This window comes from Miscanthus floridulus, chromosome 2, assembly GCF_019320115.1.
Source record: "Miscanthus floridulus cultivar M001 chromosome 2, ASM1932011v1, whole genome shotgun sequence".
NCBI classification, from domain to species: domain Eukaryota; kingdom Viridiplantae; phylum Streptophyta; class Magnoliopsida; order Poales; family Poaceae; genus Miscanthus; species Miscanthus floridulus.
This window is the reverse complement of record NC_089581.1, coordinates 45,499,620-45,512,679: the sequence shown is the minus strand read 5'-3', so window position 1 is coordinate 45,512,679 and position 13,060 is coordinate 45,499,620. Positions and strand designations below refer to the sequence as shown.

At 46.2% G+C, this 13,060-nt stretch overlaps 1 pseudogene; it reads left to right on the top strand.

The window, feature by feature from the left end:
• Positions 1-497: 497 nt before the first annotated feature.
• Positions 498-5,838, top strand: LOC136536459 (scarecrow-like protein 34; annotated as a pseudogene).
• The last annotated feature ends 7,222 nt before the right edge of the window (positions 5,839-13,060 follow it).

Below are 13,060 nucleotides of genomic sequence, written 5' to 3'. Positions count from 1 at the left end.
GGGCTCTTCTCTACAAAAATGGAACAAAATACTGTTATTTACAAAAAAAATCGGCAGAACCTCTCCTGCACGGTGAGGTTTCCAAAACCTGCAAAAAACAACGGCACGATGGCCGACAAGCACATATGGCTCAACAGAAGCCATGTAGTTTGGATATCAATCCATGCAGAAGAATATATCCAAGTAGTACCACTACTTGTACTACTACTTTCACTATTGCTACTACTACTACCATTGGTTCTTCTACTACTACCACTATTGCTACAACTACTACCATTAGTTGTACTACTACTACTACCACTACTTCTACTACTACTACCACTAATTCTACTACTAATACTACCACTAGTTGTACTAATACTACCACTAGTACAACTAATACTACTACAACTACCACTACCTCGACAATAATAAGTGAGAAGGCATACCTGACGGGCGACGGGGTAGGGGTGGGCGGCGTTGGGATTGGGCGGAGTCGGGGACGGGGTCGAGCACGGATGGCGTCGGGGCGGGTGGTCCACGGGGCGCGGCCGGGGGCAGGGCAAGGCCAGAAAAAAGGCGCGGCCGGGGCGCAGGGCCGACCGGGGTCAGGGCGGCGTGGCCGGGGGAAGGGCCAGCCGGGGGCACGGCGCGGCCTGGTGCGCGGGCAGCGCGGCTGGGGGATGTCCTGGTTTGTAAGCATCGTACGTGACAACGTGCACGAAATCTTCTGAAATTTTTATGATAGCCTCCACATATGATATCACGACATCTCAACAAGTTTCATGATTTTCGGACTTCGTTTGCTTTTTATAGAATTTATAAACACTTCACACGCAATTTCGCGGACATGTTTCGTGAACAAGATGTCCGAAATTTTGGGTCCGTTCCTGGATACGGCCTCTCACAACACTCACTAACATGACTATCAATTTTCGAATAATTAAACCCCATTATTCGTACCACGTGCAGTTCAAATTTCTAATTTCCGGAAAAATTCAAGTAAACGAAATAAAGTAACTAAATATAACAAAAAGCCACAAAAAATCCCCAAATTGTAACTAGGAGTTCCTGGTGCTTTAAAAAGGCTGCACAAAAAAATTGGAGGCTAAAAACAAAAAAAAACAAAAAAACTTTGCCGAGTGCCGCGGCATGGCACTCGGCAAAGGGTCTCTTTGCCGAGTGCCAGCCATCAGGCACTCGGCAAAGAATGTTTTAAATTTTTTTAAAAAATTTCCTCTTTGCCGAGTGCATCCACAGGAGCACTCGGCAAAGAAATAATTAAAAAAAAATTAAATCTTTGCCGAGTGCCGTCCAGGGAGCACTCGGCAAAGTATTTTTAAAATAAAAAAAATTTTCTTTGCCGAGCGTCAGATCTGAGACGCTCGGCAAAGAATTTAAAAAAAAAATTAAATCTTTGCCGAGTGCCAGATCTGAGGCACTCGGCAAAGAAATTAAAAACAAAAAAAAACAAATCTTTGCCGAGTGCCTAACCGCAGACGCTCGGCAAAGAAGGCCGTGGCAGAGCGCCGTTTCACGGGTAGCCTATGACGAGTGTAGAGATTTTGCCGAGAGTCTGGCTCTCGGCAAAGAAGTCCTTTGCCGAGTGCCCGTGTTTGCCGAGTTTCCGGCACTCGGCAAAGAAATCTTTGCCGAATGTAATTATTTGCTGAGTGCAGCACTCGGTAAAGAAGATCTTTGCCGAGTGCCCGATTTTTGACACTCGGCAAAGAATTTTGCACTCGGCAAAGTCTCTGTTTCCAGTAGTACTCACTAAAAATCGATTTTTTTAAAAAAAATTACATAGTATAACGGAGACGTCCATAACAAACACGCACACTCACTCCTATGAGCCGTTAATAAAAGTAATTTGTGTATTGTTCGTGTGACTTCCGATCAAGAGAGCATGATATTGTACGTGTTAAAGTCACAAATTAGGCAAAGCTGCTTATCCAAACTAGTACAAGAGATTCGCGTGCAAATTAAATTAGCTGGCTCAAAAGCGCCTTCTTCTTCTTTTGCACCAACTGACAGATATAATTACAAATACTAATGCACAAAGAAAGGTTTACTTGAGGAGGTAGCTAGCAGCAAACATGTCGTCGCCGGCAAGCCGACTGCAACTCCGAGGCTCCAAACTGCGAGCACAACCCCAGCGCCAGCGGCGATGGCACATCTGCCAGTGCCAGGCATAGCTGCCTCTGAAGCAGCATCTGCATCGACCCCTCCGCTTCTGGAGCTCGTTTTGTCCCTGGCTTTCCTGATGGGCACTGGAGGACGAATTTAACCGTAGCTATCAACGTTGGGGAGCCTCGTCAGACCCACCAGTGAGCAAACTCATACTGCAACCTGACAAATTAAATTGACTCGCTCTCGCTTGCCTCGGCACCAGCCCCAGCCAGAAGCCAAATCCTCCCTATAAAAGACTTGCATCGTGGTACTTGAATGAAGCTTCGCTCTCACGGCAGCAAGATAGATCAGTCTTCCATTCATATCTCACAACAGTACAGCAGTTCCGTCTCCACGTACGTATGGAATTCAATTTCCAGGCCTGCTGATCCCATCAGGCGCTATATATCCCTGTAGGGAAACAATGGTAAATATAATAAGGCCCTCTTATCTCCCAGCCATTTCTTGATCGAGTCCATGTTGAATTAATGCCATGACTAATATAATGTTACTTGTGTGCCAAATTGAATAAGTGATCAAAGAACCAGTGACTAAGATGGTCGGGGAATACTTTTACTTTACTTTTCTTGACAAATACATACTAGCTTATTGTGAAGCACGATGAGTGTGTGTGTGTGTGTGTGAGAGAGAGAGAGAGAGAGAGAGAGAGTCCCTCTCTCGCTCTAACATCAAAGTTGAAAGGTGACATCTTAGTTGGTTACTGTTTTAAACTGTCATGCATTTTTCATGAAGATCTTCTTAATTTTGTAAGAAATGTTTTCCAAGTTCCTGCAGTCTATACCTTTGTTCAATTTACAAGAACACTGAGCAACGTAGGAGAGCGTTCATATCACCTGTGTTGATTTGTCTCTTGCAGTTGCCCAGCAGTGTTTTGGGATGTGGAATATATGTGTGCCTCTCTAGGTCTCCTGTCTTTGATATCATGGCTAGAGCTTGTATGTAACACACTCTCTTTTCTATCTTAATTGAAAGGCAGAGTTCCTATCACCTTTCGAATTTTTTAAAAAGCTTTGTTTAATTTACTCCTTGAACTCAAAAGTTTGAAGATTATTAAACCCTTCTGAGATTTTTTTTGAGGGTTAGAAAAAAAAGTTTAGCAAGCTCATTCTCTTCAACCTAATTTTTGTGCTTGGATTGGGCCTTTTACACTCCTAAAAAGTTCCTGAAAATCAAACTGCTCTGACTAGCTAGGAGACTGACACTCCATAGTCTACATGCATCATATATATACTATATATAAGTATGTCAATAATGTGATCCATTGCATGTTTTCAGAATTTCTCTTCCTAGAGATTATTAAGGAATTATAGTAATCACTACTGATAATTATATTTGACGATAAAAAACTAGAGTACAAGGATATATATGACATAGTTTGTTACCTGTTTCCATTTAACATATTAAGTTCATTATTTACAGGGGACTTGCAAGGGACTGTCTGACTTTTGGCAAGGATCAAGAACCCCATCAATGGAGTTCAACGACAAATCTAGTTCTAACTTTCAGGATTTCCAAAGCAACATGTCGGCTACTTCTGGGTTCTATGCCTTCGTTGATCCAGCCGATGAGTCAAATGATTTGGAGTTATTTTTGGACCAACCAAGATCCATGCATCATTATCCTCCTGTATCAAATACTTTTAATGATAGTGACCATATTACATCGAGCACCTCCTATTCGAGTGCAACAGATGGTCCTCAGTTCTGCGACCTCAGTAGCAATGCGGCACCAGATTGGTATGGAACCAGTGTGGCAGACTCTTCTAATAACAGTTGGATCAACTCAGATATAACCATCAACTACTTAAACAAGCTGTTGATGGACGAGGACAATGATGACAAGGTAAAATCACATCATGGAGAGCACGCCCTTAGAGCTATGGAAGAGCCTTTCTATAGAATTCCTGGACAAAATAATCCAGCTTATCCTGAGTCACCATCACTTTGTAGCTGTGGTCATCTGAATAACCTCGATGACAGCATCAACAAGTCTTCCGGGCTGTCATGCAGTACCTGCTCTGTTGCTATTGACTCAAGTAATAATCATTCTAATCACAACTTGCTGCAAGCTTTTGAAGCTCCATGGAGTTTGTCTGACATAGTCAAACAGACAAAACGTTCCACTGAAGGTACACGAAACATGGAGCTTGGTGTGAAAATTGATGGCCTCTCGATTGCTGAAAAGCGTAGCCGAGATAATCAGTCACTTCAGGTAAATGTTGCAGATACGAGCAAACATGCATCATCTGTGGTTAACAGTGGAAATTACTCACACAGAGAAGATATATTCTTATTTGTTAGAAGCAAGGAGTAGAAAGCAAGTTGCCTTTTCATTCAATGGGCCAACCCGAGATGAGATGTTTGACAGGGTTCTACTCTTCTCTGAGCATAAACCTACGGATGAAGCTATTGTTTTGCAAGAAATGATGACAAATAAATCAACCGGACATTCACAGAATGAACAAGGAAGAACATCAGCTCGGTGGAAGACACGTGGTAAGAAGCAACAGAAGAAAGAGGTGGTGGATCTAAGAACCATTCTCATCCATTGTCCACAAGCAGTATCTGTGAATAACCATACCTTAGCAAACGACATGCTGAACATAATAAGGCAACATTCCTCAATAACTGGAGATGATACCCAGAGGCTAGCATTGTGTCTAGTGGACTGCCTTGAGGTGCGATTAGCTGGAACTGGGAGTCAGCTGTATTGCAACTTGATCACTAAAAGCAGCAACGCTGTGGGCATTTTAAAGGTATTCCAGTTGTCTTTAGCGGTAAATCCTTTACTGAGGGCAGCACATTATTTCTCGAATAAGACAATCCTTGATGTCTCCAAGGGAAAACCTAAGGTGCACATTATCGATTGTGGCATTTGCTTTGGTTTTCAACGGCCATCACTGTTTGAGCAACTTGCAAAGAGGGAAGATGGGCCGCCCAAGGTTCGGATCACAGGTATTGAGCTACCAAAGCAAGGATTTCGACCAAACCAGATGAATAAGCAGAGCATGGGATAGCGATTAGCTGATTATGCTAGCATGTTCAATGTGCCTTTTGAATATCAAGCAATATCATCAAAGTGGGAAACCATATGTATAGAAGATCTCAACATTGAGGAAGATGATGTGCTGATAGTCAACTGCATAGACCGAATGAAGAATCTGGGTGATGAGACAGTATCCATAAACAGCGCAAGGAATGCGGTTCTCAATACCATTAGAATGATGAAGCCAAAAGTTTTTGTGCATGGAATAGTGAATGGATCATACGGTACCCCCCTTTTTTAACACGTTTTAAAGAAGTCATGTACCACTACTCTACATTATTTGATATATTTGATAAAACTGTTCCACGAGATAATGAGAAAAGAATGCACATAGAGAGGGGCATGTTGCTGTGCCAACTTCTCAATGTCATCGCATGTGAAGGATCCGAAAGGATTGAGAGGCCAGAGAATTATAAGAAATGGAAGTCACGAAGCCTGAATGCTGGCCTTGAGCAGCTCCCACTGAATCCAGACATTGTGAAAGTAATAAGAGATATGGTGGGAAAATATCACAAAGATTATGTTATCAACGAAGATGATCAGTGGCTACTACTGGGATGGAAGGGAAGGATACTGAATGCAATATCCACATGGAAACCTAGTGAGTTATATGTTGGCGACTAAGACTTAAGAAGCTTTCTAGTACAAGCAGAGGTTTGACAATCCTATGTATCAATGTTCTGAACTTATGATATATTTTTAATTTTTTTACTGTGTGTTGGTAATACATTGCGTAGTGCAGTGCTGCTTTTAAACATTTGAATTTGTGTTGCCAATATATCCTTTCTTACCTACAGAACTAATTTGTTCAATTTCCTTTCTGTCATATAATATATGGCGTTTGCATTACACCTCAAAATGTTGCCTGCTGGTGGGACGAATTCTGTGTAAGTTTAATTATTTAACCTTTGTTCATACATAGGCAATACTCAGAGTATCTTTACACCCAAGCATGCTCAATTTCTATGTGAGTAGAGGGAGAAAGGAAAGAATTGAGGATGCTATGGGCAATGCTGAATTGTGGATCCTCGTAACTAGTAGATAAGATCACCAGTTGGTAGTTACTAGCGGTATAACAACGAGGCACAGTCATGTCCGCAGAGCATGAAAGAAACGAAGGAGGCGTGGAATGGACAAGTACCTTGGTGGAGTCTGGAACGGCCGCATCTTATCCTTGGCTCTAGCCGTCTTCTCCGATCCGTCAGCATCCAGAAGTGGCCGGTCGCCGGTCCGGTCACGCATTCTATCGAACAGCTCCGGAGTATCCACCCGTCGTTGATGTCAGACACCCTGAGAGCTACCTCGACCTCCACCACCTCGCCGCAGCGCGCCCGCGTTAGTCAAGACAAACCACGCAGCTTCTTGAGAGGCGTCGGGTCCAGCATTGGATGCGATCTTGACGGCGACCACCGACCATGAAAGTGCCTGGGATCGTCAGAGGAGGTGACTTACTTTTGCCCGAATGATTCTTTTTTCGCGACTATACGGAAGAGTACAATTGTAGTAGGATTAATAAAGTATTGTACTAAAGTTCAAACAAAAAGTATTGTACTATCTCTGGCCATTAATATACGATGTTTTTGACGAAAGTTAGAGAGGTAAAATAAGTTTGTTTGTCCCAATTTTCATACTACCATTAGTATGAATTGACACCGTATATTGCTAGTATCCTCACTACGTAGTTACAAATACTTCAACTTTGGCCAACGATATCCCTTTCTTTTCTTTAAAATTATTATGGCTTGACTACTGTTTTCATTAAAATATATATTTACAAGAAACAGTAAATTCAAGATAACTTGAAAGTGCATGATGTCGAGTCCAAACCACTTATATTGAGTTTAATAGTTTCATTATGTACATCAAGTCGAAGTTCAAAATATGCATATATATGGCTCAGAGGCCATGGGAATTAAATTTTACATCTGAAGGCTATGAAAAATGAATAGCTATAGATTATTTTAGTGCAGACGTTAAAGGAACGAGAACTTAGCAATTAAAGAGCATGTTTGCTTCATCCTTGGCTTCTGCCAGCCAGAAGTCAGAAGCTGAAACAAACAACCTAGTTATTGAGCTGGCATTTTAAAAGCTAGAAAACTGGCTTTTGAAAAGATAAACTAAAAGCTGAAAAATATGTTCCGAAGAGCTTTTCAGTTTTGGTGGAATGAGAAGCTAAAAATTTACTATAAAAACCTATAGCAAAAAACCAACAACTAGATGCCAAAAGGCAAAAGCCAACTTTCAAGCCAAAACCAACAACTAGATGCCAAAAGGCAAAAGCCAACTTTCAAGCCAAAAGAACAAAAGCTAAACTCAGGCAAACAAACCTTAAATGCCATTTCACCCATGGGTGCTCAATTTTATGATTTGGCAACACACTCCTATCACCTAGATGCGTCAACTGCTACACATTGGTATATTCACAAGATATGCTGTTGTGAGGTTTTGGCATTGTTTTAGCTTACTGAACCTGAAATGTTGGGTTAAGGCACTGACAGGAGACTAATTTACTGAGAATAAAGACAAATTCTAGAAACAGTAGAGATCGTTAACCTGCAGATCACTTTCCTAATAAAGACTAAAGAGAACTCAAAAGTTGTTGGAGAAAGCCAGTTTCACGCTCGCCACCTCACCATTCTGTGGTGCTGATCGAAACATGCATGAACGGCCAGTATCAGGCACTATGCTTTCATGCTGGATGCCCAGATCACGTAGATCTTCTGAACTGAACGTACTCTCCTGCTTGCACAGTTGTGATGACGATCTGGTAAGCTTTTATACATCGTGGCAGTCTGAAAAGTTCAGGTAAATGTTGAGGTTATTCGTGACCATAATATTAGAGATGGCACCAAATTATGGTGATGAATATGGAGAGATTTTGATATTTGACACCCAGTTTGTGAGCCTTTCAAGATTTGAGGCAGAAACCAACTGCCAACACATTGGTGCCTCGCCCTCTCTAGTCTTGGAATCCAAACATCGCACCATCTGATGCCTTGAAAGAGCACGCATCAATAGCAGGAAGTAGGGAAAACATTCTAAACATCCAACAAGAAATCAATCATCCTCATATCGCATTATCGTTGCAAAGCTTATCCAAACTAGTAGGAGTACAAGATTGTTGCAAATAAAGTAGTTGGCTCAAAGCGGCGCCTTCTCTTACTCCAAGCGCACCACCACCAACGGACATAACAATGCGAAGAGCAAGATTTACCTGGAGTCACAGCAGCAGAAGAAAGGGATTTAGGAAAGGAAAAGGTCGCCGGCAAGGCGGCAACCCAACTGCAAGTCCGAGGCTCCAAACTTGTGAGCACACCAGCGGCAATGGCAACATCTGAAACGACACCTATGCTCTTGAGCTCGTCTTGTCCCTAGCTTTCGTCCTATCAACATTGGAGCCACGTCAGACTCGCCAGTGAACGGCTCATACTGCCAGCGTCAGCCATATGACATTGACTCGTTCTCGCTTGCCTTAGCATATGTTGGTTCACAGGATCATCGGCTCAGATGAGTGAACCACTCATCGGTCTTGTCGAGCATTCGTTAGTATTGTCGAGCACCCACTAGCCGTGTCGATTACGAACCAGCGTTGTCCGTCCACACACACTATGGCTAGAGCTAGAAGAAGAAGGGAGAACAGAGCATGCACACACAGTACAAGACACCAGCGTTAGTCAAAGCCCTGTCTAGGAGATGGCAAATCTAAACTCTCTTTACTAAATTATCGTGTATGTCTATTTATACAACTCAATCCATCTAGTTCTAGTACAACGCACATGTTGCAACAATAACTAATAACACAGCAGGGCTGACTCTGCGTCGGCCTCTACATGTGGCTACAGTGCTGCAGGTGAGCCGTGCGGCGCCTGTACCTACAACGGCTACAGTATCACAGCAGGGGGCCTTTCGGCGCCGTCTTCCCTTGCTGTGTTCACACAAGGTAGCAGTAGATTATCTAACAATTTTTCTCTAATCCTACTGCTAACCCTTGTACCCCATCCATGCCGATCATCTCCTTCAGCTCCGTGAGTCGAAGACGTCCGAGCGGCTTGGTGAGGACGTCCGCAAGTTGCCGATCAGTTTCGATGAAATCGATGACGATCTGCCATCCATCAACATAGTCTCTAAGGAAGTGGAACTTCACATCGATGTGTTTACTCCGGTCGTGCAAAATCGGATTCTTCGCGAGGGCGATGGTGGGCTGGTTGTCCACCATCAGTACTGGTGGGTGAGCTTCCACGCCGGTCAGCTCGCCCAGCAACTGGCGCAGCCACATAACTTGGCACACCGCTGTGGCCGTCGCTATGTACTCTGCCTCGCACGTAGATAGCAACACCACCTTCTGTTTCAGCGATAGCCATAAAATTAGGGCCGACCCGAGGAAGACGAGCACGCCAGAGGTGCTCCGTCGTCCGTCGATGTCCCCCGCCATGTCTGCATCGCTGAACACTGTGAGCTGCAACCTACTCCCGCCGGTCTTAGAGAAAATGATCCCCTAATCCACCATCCCGTTGACGTAGCATAGTAGCCACTTCACCGCAGCCCAGTGATCCTCTCTGGGATCCTCCATGAAGTGACTGACGTAGCCCACGGCGAACGCGATGTCCGGCCTCGTGTGGACTAGGTAGCGTAGACCGCCGACGATGCTCTGGTAGAGTGTTGCATCCACCTTCACCGCGGTGCTGGCCTTTGTCAGCTTTAGCCGCTCCTCCATCGGAGTCACGCATGGCTTGCACTCAGCCATGCCGCTCCTCTCCAATAGCTTGGAGGCATACGCGCTCTGACCGAGCGTGACTTCCTCCTTCCCCTGTCTCACCTCGATGCCAAGGTAGTAGGAGAGTGCGTCGAGATCGCTCATTCGAAAACAAGCCGCCATCTCGCGCTTGAAGCTGTTGATGTCCTTCGTGCGCACGCCGGTGACGATTAAGTCATCCACATACACGCCGACGACGAGCTCCTCCTTCCCCCCATCGCCGTGTGTAGAGCGCGTGCTCGGTTGCGCACCTCTGAAACCCAAGCTCGCCCAGTGTGACGTCAAGCTTGGTGTTCCATGCTCGTGGGGCCTACCACAGCCCGTAGAGCGCCTTGCGCAGTCGGAGCACCCTGTGCTCATCTCCCTTGACGGCGAAACCCAGAGGTTGTCTGACGAAGACCATCTCTGCCAGCTCGCCGTTGAGGAAGGCCGATTTAATGTCCAAGTGGTGGACACGCCAGTCCTTTGCTGCTGCCAAAGCAAGTAGCAAACGGACCGACTCCATGCGCGCTACTAGCACAAAGACCTCCCGAAGTCTATGCCCTCACGTTGAACAAAGCCTCAGGCGACGAGGCACGCCTTGTGCTTGACAATGGCGCCGAGCTCGTTCCGCTTGACTTTGTACACCCACTTCAGGCTGATCGGACGGCATCCTAGAGGTGGATCGACGAGCTGCCAAGTCTCGTTTTCCTCAATCGCCTTCATCTCCTCCAGCATTGCCCATCGCTAGTTTCCATCGCGCTCGGCTAGTGCGAATGTGGGTGGTTCCTCTGCACTGACGAGTAGCAGCTCTACGTCGTTGAGCAGCCTACCCGCCAGACCTAAGGGACCTATGCTGCCGACGATGTCGTCCAGCCTGCGAAACCACACCTCCTCACCTTCGTGGTAGGCATCCACGAACTCAGTGATGTCACTTGGAGGTGAGGCAAACTCGATCGGTATCGATGGAGTTCCCTGTTCCGCCGGAGTGCTTGGCACAGCACCTGGAGTGCTCGGCACTACTTCTAGACAGCTCATCATAACTCCTATAGTGTTCGGCCACACTGTAGGAGTGCCTAGCCTCAGTCTTGGAGTGGTCGGCACCACTGCAAGACGTCTTGGCTCTACCATGGGAGTGCTCGGCACCCGTCCTAGAGTGGTCGCCACCACTATAGAACCTCCTAGCACCACTCCTGGCATGCTCGGCATCCCTCTAGGAGTGCTCGGCACTCTTCCCTGAGTGCTCGGCATTCCTCCCGAAGTGCTCGGCACTGCTCTAGGAGTGCTCGACTCTACCACCGAAGTGCTCGGCACCTCTTCCCTAGCGTCTCCACCACCGTGGATGACCAAGTGCTCGATGACGAAAGTGTTGGTGAAGCTGCCAGCTTCCCCCGTGCTCGGACTGCTCTAGTCCCAAGCTACCTTCTCGTCGAACACGACGTCACGCGAGACAAGAACCTTGTCTCCACGTGGGTCGTAGAGACAGTACGTCTTGGTACCCTTCGTGTAGCCCAAGAACACCATCAGTGTGCTCCTATCCTCCAGCTTGGTGAGGTTTGGCTTCGTCTTCCTAACGTGGCTGATGCAACCAAATGTCCAAAGGAAGGACACGCTCAGCTTGCACCCATACCAAGCTTCGAATGATGTCTTGCCTGTCAGGGACTTGGTCGGAGAGCGGTTGAGGATGAACACCACCATGGTCACTGCCTCCCCCCAAAACCTTGCCGGCATGCCTTTGGCCTTCATCATGGATCGGGCCATGCCGACCACCATCTGGTTTCGCCTCTCCACCACGCCATTCTATTGTGGCGAGTACGGCATGGTGTGGTGTTGCCCCACACCCTGATCCGCGCAGTACGCAACGAACTCCACCGAAGTGAATTCGCCACCGCGATCAGTCCTCAGCACGCAGAGCTTCTTGCTGCTCTTGGCCTTCACACGCGTCTTGAATTTCTTGATTGCCGTCGCCGCTTCGTCCTTGCTCATCAGGAGTTACAGCCACATGTAGTGACTGTAATCATCCACGAGCAGGAGGAAGTGCCGCCGTCATCTTCTTCATTGTCGGTGCCCTTGTCAACAGCATTCCAGAGCCATCGGGCCCTGAGCTTGACCTTCATGGTCACCGACCACTCTCCATAGTTGGTGCGAGTCAGCGTCGACAAACTAGTGCCGCTGACCTCCCGCATCATGCGAACAATGACCTCCAATCGTGGCTGGACAGCCACAGCAGTGCCACTACTATCGCCCATCTCCGAACCGCCCATCATCGCCAGCGGTTAGTCTAGCGACAGCGCTTGTACGGCTCTGATACCACTTGTTGGCCCACAGGATCACCGGCTCAGGTGCTGTGCCGACTACGAACAAGCATTGTTCGTCCCCACACACTATAGCTAGAGCTAGAAGAAAAAGAGAGAACAGAGCATGCACACATAGTACAAGACACCAGCATTGGCCGAAGCCCTATCTAGGAGATGGTAAATCTAAACTCTCTTTACTGAGTTGCCGTGTATGTCTATTTATACAACTCTATCCATCTAGTCCTAGTACAACACAAATGCTGCAACAGTAACTAGATAACACAGCAGGGCTGACTCTGCGTCGGCCTCTACATGTGGCTATAGTGCTGCAGGTGAGCCATGCGACGCCTGCATCTGCAGCGGCTACAGTATCACAACAGGGGGCCTTTCGGTGTCACCTTCCCTTGTTGTGTCCACACAAGGTAGCAGTAGATTATCTAACAGCATAGTTGTTTGCACGCACCATATATATAACTGAGATTGGCTCCAACTAGTTGCCCTGCCGTGATGGCTCAGTTTGTCATTTAATCTTGGCCAGTCTTGGGGCCTTTGCAGATTCAGTGGTACGGTACCTTCCTGTAGGAAAACAAAGGTAACATAACAGTCACCCTCTTCTCTTCTGCTGTGCTGCTCATTGTAAAGCAAATATAACATATAGCATCTTCCAGAGACTAATATGTATGTGCGCGCAATATTGAACAATCTAACAGAGCCATAACATGAAAGGTGATTCAAGCTTAAGCTCAACAGCTGAGTTCTAATGCCAAATATCAGAAACTATTCTCTGTGGTAGTTTCTACTACTTTATTTGGTCTTC